The 6,347-nt window shown below is 39.7% G+C and overlaps 1 long non-coding RNA gene across 1 annotated transcript; it reads left to right on the top strand.

The window, feature by feature from the left end:
• The first annotated feature begins 220 nt into the window (after positions 1 to 220).
• On the top strand, positions 221 to 2,014 carry LOC149976079 (uncharacterized). Its single transcript, XR_016488022.1, has 2 exons — positions 221 to 531; positions 611 to 2,014. It is a non-coding gene; the product is annotated as an uncharacterized LOC149976079 (long non-coding RNA).
• The last annotated feature ends 4,333 nt before the right edge of the window (positions 2,015 to 6,347 follow it).

Genomic DNA, 6,347 nt, shown 5'->3' with positions numbered 1-6,347 from the left:
TATAGCCCACCCATCCACACCAACCAACTACACTCCCTCCTTTTGTTTTTGCGTTAAGTAACCTTCTGTCTTATGTAACCATACCTAACATAACATATAATACTAATTTGAGTGTCCCGGATTTTCGTTTACTATGTTGTGTCTAGTCTAAGAGGTCAAGCTAGACTGACAAACATTACTCTGGAAGTTGAACCTCCAGGGCAGTGGTGCAGCTCCCACTACCATGCTCTGACATACAGGGGAACAAAGACAGCTCAGGACATTGACCCTGAAGTTGTTACAATCTGTTTCATTTGCACCCGCCTCAAATATCACATTAGATTTCTAGTATGAAAATCGTTACTAGTGCTGAACTTGAACAACTGTGGCTAACTCAACAAACAGTAGTAATATGGAGTACTTCATATTCTGTAATACAGTAAAGCTTGCTATGTGTAGCACAATTTGTGAGGATTACATTACTTTTTCAATTCACAGGAGGACAGTTCAAAGATGCTGTTGAATGGCGATACTGTGGCAGTGGTGAAATCGGTAAGTTACAAGTTTTTCAAACTTTTGATTGAAAAGAAGGTGTACAGTCCATAATTTTGTTTTCTGTGTCTTTTTTCAGAGCCCTAGCAGTGGGGCTATGCTGGAAGGCTCAGAGATGTAGCCCTGGGGTGTAATGTAGCATAGTCAGGCCAGGCCAAGGCCAGGAGAGCTGGAGCGGAGAGAGAGAGAGAGAGGAGAAGCATGGGTTATCTATAATGAATGACACAATGGAAGGCCAAATATTCCACTTTATTCATCATTATCTCTTGGGGTGGGAGGAATCATTAAACATTTAAATACTGGAAGTATATAACTACAAGGTCTTTGTGAAATATGGATGTATTCTGATATTGTTATTCTATCTGCTTTGTCAAACCATTTGATTTAGGGTTTTGGGTTTTCAAAGTATTTTTTTTATTTCAACAAAATAACTTCTGACACTTGTTTTATTAGTTAACCTTAGAAAGGATTATAGAAATGCCTACTTTCATATTGGTGCTTTGTAAGAATGGTGCTCACTTTATTTATTTAGCAAGTTATCATTGTAGCATCATAGATCTTAAATTGCATAGGTACAATTCTTTATAAGCCATGCATTGTCCAAAGAAACATATTTTTCCCTTTGAAAGTGAAGTGGTAAAACGTGATCTACGAGAGGCAACTTGAAGTGCAATAATACTATTATGTGATGCAATGGAAAATGTTGTTTTTGCAGATTTTGCTAAACATTTTTTGTAGAGTAATGTTTTGGAATGAGCCAACTCCCAAGTGAAATTGTTTACTTATGGGAATTTATAATGTACAATTAAATTCACCCTAGACTGTATTACCTGTACTTAAACATCCAGCTTATTGATTTAGAAATAAATAGGCAGGCCTACCTTGATATGTCTGTGTCAAGATCTCAATAACTGAATATTTTAACCAATTGCTGTCATTAGTTTATGTGCATTAGTTTATGCTGCAGCAGTTTATGTGTCGGGGGGCTAGGGTCAGTTTGTTAGAGTACTTCTCTTGTCCTATTCGGTGTCCTGTGTGAATTTAAGTGTGCTCTCTCTAATTCTCTCTTTCTCTCTTTCTTTCTCTCTCTCGGAGGACCTGAGCCCTAGGACCATGCCTCAGGACTACCTGACATGATGACTCCTTGCTGTCCCCAGTCCACCTGGCCGTGCTGCTGCTCCAGTTTCAACTGTTCTGCCTTATTATTATTGGACCATGCTGGTCATTTATGAACATTTGAACATCTTGGCCATGTTCTGTTATAATCTCCACCCGGCACAGCCAGAAGAGGACTGGCCACCCCACATAGCCTGGTTCCTCTCTAGGTTTCTTCCTAGGTTTTGGCCTTTCTAGGGAGTTTTTCCTAGCCACCGTGCTTCTACACCTGCATTGCTTGCTGTTTGGGGTTTTAGGCTGGGTTTCTGTACAGCACTTTGAGATATCAGCTGATGTACGAAGGGCTATATAAATACATTTGATTTGATTTTGATTTGTATGTGGTGTCTAAGATAATAGCATTCCCCCAATCTACATAACTAATTAAGTGCAAGGCAATATTATTTCACATGAAGAGAGCAATGGAAAGAGCTATGTAAGCTTGTAAAGAGGAAAACACAATATCTGCAATATAGAATGAAACATCAGTACCTCGGAAGGCAAATTCCCTTTTTGAGAAATCAGTAAATGAGAAGAATATGTGTAAATCTAAACTCTGCTGCCATCATCAGGCAAAAGATGAAACCATGCTTAGAACCATGAACCAGAAAGGAACGTCCCAGATTTCTGAAAAGATAGAATTACTATCCTAAACAATACATAATTCATTCTCACTGGAAATTCATTTTCCTACCAGGAGAGAGAAACCACATGTGAATCCAACCTACCTGCATCTGTCCATTGTTGTCCCCAGCTCAGTGAATGAGATTATGTACATTATGTATTTTATTTGTTTTGTTTCCTGTTTGGATCACAGGAAGAGTAACCAGCAGCTAATTGAGGATCCCAATAAAATACTAAATGCAAAAAATACTAAAACATGTTGACAGGGGGGCTTGGCAGGTCCAGACAAGGATATCAGGGAGAACTACAGTACACCTAACACTGTGTTCTGACACTGTCCCTACCTGTTGCTGGTGAGATATTCCTAGGAGAAGCCAGCCAGGAAAGTATGGAGGCTTGTCAGCTATACTGTGGGAGAAGAAACACTCTAGAGAGCTAGGAAAGGGACCAAGTCCGGAGTTGGGCTGGGAATGGGAGAGGAGTTGTAAGGATGGAGGTCTGAGAAATAGGAACACCACAAAAACAAACAGGAAGCACAAAAGGTACTTTGATTTTCTAGAATGTAAACTGCTGGCGCCATTGTTAGCCTTCTGTTTTATTTTATTGAGTTAGGGTGTTAGTCCCATGAGATAAACATGTAAAACAGTACTATGGACCAGAGCACTCAAAAGGATGTTGTACATTCATTTTCTAATGTCTGTCTGTTGGTTGGAAAATAACATACAACACGGTTGGCTGCCGCTATCTACTACGCTACTGCCACAAGGGGGCAGAAACGCGCTGTAAGTATTTGGCGCTATAATTGCTCTCAACTCTCAAATGATGTATTCTCAGATGTTGCTGTCTAGTAATGGAACAGTGAAGTGTAAGGTCAAATTCCTGCCAGATTAGATGTGCACGCATTGTATTGTATGTATGGAACGATTCAGAAGGGTTGGGTTAAATGCAGAAGACACATTTCAGTTGAATGCATGCAGTGGTACAACTGACTAGGTATACCCTTTTCCCCACCCACAGAACACAACTGTGAAGAGTTTACGCACATATTCGCGTCGTAGGAGCTCTTATTTTGGGACTTTGACTGTGGGAAATCACCTCCCCAATCAGCCTATTGTTTGTATTGACATTTATATTGCACTGGACAGCCTTACCCCATTTAATTGATCCCCAATCCTTAGGTATCAGTCTACTCAGTACCCAAGTGCTTTTTTCCCCAAAGTCCTCTTCAAGAGTTATCAGGTTCCCAAACATCCAGGTCGTATTGTTTTTCCTCTGGAACAGTGTTCAGTACACATAGTAGGTTGACTGGTACAATAAATGTGGTTCAATTCACAGTGGTTTCAGAGTCCCACAATAAGAGCTATGACACTAATGTCCTCTGGGTGTCACTGATACCCCATCCACAATCCATAGGTAAGGCTGTACAGTGAAATAAAGTATGTCCCCAATGCAATTCTAAAATCTAATACATCCAGTGTGATTAACAGATTTTTTTCATATGTACAACTTATTGTATTTTGTTGAATTTATATAAGAACATTCCAACCTTGTTTAGCATGATTTATTCCATACTCCATTATGGCATGATTCCACTGTTTGTATTCATTTGCATCACTTTCAATGAGACTTATTTTGAAGGCGAACTGCAAATTCCACTATTATGGATACTCCGTATTGTGGCTAGCTTCGCATAGGTGGGTCAGACCACTATTAATTAAATAAGGACTGTCTTCTAAAGTAAGGGTATTTTAGATGATGACGCCTAGCTAGATTGTTAGCTAGCTAACTATAGCTACTGAAAGAGATTGTCGTTTTTGGGGAAGAACATTGTTTGCATCCATCAACTAGCTAGTTTATTTATAACCAGCACTGTCCAGAGCTTTGGGATGTGTTTGCATGAAATACGAGTGATGGTATTATCAATGTGTAATATTACGTAAAAAATTAATGGACGTGTTAAATTATTACGTGAAGTGCAGCCATATTCAGGTCCTGATTGGTCAACAAGCTTATTTGATGCGTCAAATAGTGATATTTGACTTGTATATTTTTTGACATGCAAAGACCCAAACGGTGTTCCATATGTATCAACCAAAGGTTCCGTGCCACGTCATCAACTGTGCAGTCTGACATCAAATTGCTATACACCTATCCTGCCATTATGAGATCTGGAAAGCGTCTACAATATTTTCGGGCCACTGGCATACCACTCACCCCGCAGACCCGGCAAGGGTCCAAAGCCCCTGGACATAGGTTTACCTATGTAAAACTCAAAAGTTGTTAACCTGCTCAGACATTGCATGCATTAACCAATGGTTGTGTGACACGTCATCGACTGTGCCGTCAGGCACCAGATTGCTATAACGTACTGTATGATGTGGTTAGCTGATGCATAAAATACCTATCCAGGTGTTGTAAAACGTGGCACGCGTCAGCAACATCTGAGCAGAGGAACACAACCAAAAATGCCATGTGACATTATTGACAGCCAATGACCTAACCTTTTGGCCTAGGCAACTCCATCCACATAAATATGAATTTGCTGAATCTAAATAAAGTATATGTTTTAAACTAGGCTAGACTACTCATCAAGAAATGAGAGATTGGAACTTTTATTTTAGTGGCTCCATGAAATGCTACTGTTGACAACTTGACACTCTATAGCAGTGTTACCCAACTCCAGTCCGAAAGTACCAAAAGCACACGTTTTTGTTGTAGCCCCGGTGGTTTGGAGTTGGGAAACACTGCACTATAGCATTGATATTTAAATCTTACCCCTGAAGAGCGGAAGTAATTTACTCCTGGTTTTCTGTTTTACCTGATAATTAATTGCACCCACTTGTTGTCAGGTCTAAATCAGTCCTAAATTAAAGCAGAAAAAAAGCAGTGGAACTGGCTTTGAGGTCCAGATTTTCATTTGAGAGTACTATAGCCTGAAATATGCCACAGGCTAGGTTAGATAGTCCTACAGTACATATTAGGTTACGTAGGCTTAATAAACCTTACCTGGACATAGGGCTAATAAACCTCACCTTAAAGGGATAGTGCTAGATTTTGGCAAAAAATTAGTAGAGACAGGAGTCTCATAAAATGTGTCCAGCTGCAGGGAGTCAGCATTGAATTTAGAAAATGCTCAGTTACTTTTTTTGTTGAAAGAGGAGGAAGAGAAGCGCTACTTAGGTACACAATAGTACATTTTGGTAGACAGAAGGTTCTTTGGTAAAAGGGGTGAATTGGTCATCAAAAAGAAAAGAGGACCAAGGCACTCTTCATATAATTAATTAAAATGCCTTTATTTGTATGGCATTTTCAATAGAATCAAAGTTAAAAAAATCTGACGCTTTTCGGCTGCATGGCCTTCGTCAGGGAGTACAAGGAAAAAATACAATGTCCTCTTTTGAAAAGCTTTTCCAGTGATCCCTAAATTGAAGAGGAAGTTGTTGCAAAATTGATTGGACACACCGTGTAAGCAATACTATACACATTAAAAAGTGAAAAGTATGTTATCAAAAAATTCAACTAAGAGTTGAAGTATCAGAATGCAGAAGGTATTTCTAACCTTAAATATGACTGGGAGAAGTGTCAAGAATAAGAAAGCAATATATTCTATAGTACACTAGAACACAGAAAACATGGACAAAAACAGTCTAAACATAGCTGAGGGCAATTGAGCAAAATGTCCACTAGATGACAGCAAATGGACTTATCACAACCCTGCAGGAAGGGTGAGAAATCCATATCTTCTTTTAAATCAGGGTACTTAGTGGCCTGTAGTTTGTAAATCCCAAAACTTTCCCTTTAGTTTAACTGTTTAAGACGGTCCCCTTTTCTGATTGAGGCCGGAACATGATCAATACCCATAGGGAGGCAGGGTTGCCATGGTGTAAGGTCTTGTAGTGCCTGGCCATGGGGTAGTCTTCATTGCCTACCCTTATGGCGTACTTGTGTTCCGCTAAGCGGTCTTGGAGGCGTCTCTTTGTCCGTCCAATGTAGAACACCTTGCACTGTGGACATTCCAATCTGTAGATGGCATGAGT

The sequence above is a fragment of the Oncorhynchus mykiss genome, chromosome 17 (assembly GCF_057628025.1).
Source record: "Oncorhynchus mykiss isolate SJ-2025 chromosome 17, ASM5762802v1, whole genome shotgun sequence".
Taxonomy (NCBI): Eukaryota; Metazoa; Chordata; class Actinopteri; order Salmoniformes; family Salmonidae; genus Oncorhynchus; species Oncorhynchus mykiss.
This window is presented reverse-complemented; position numbering and strand designations above follow the sequence as displayed.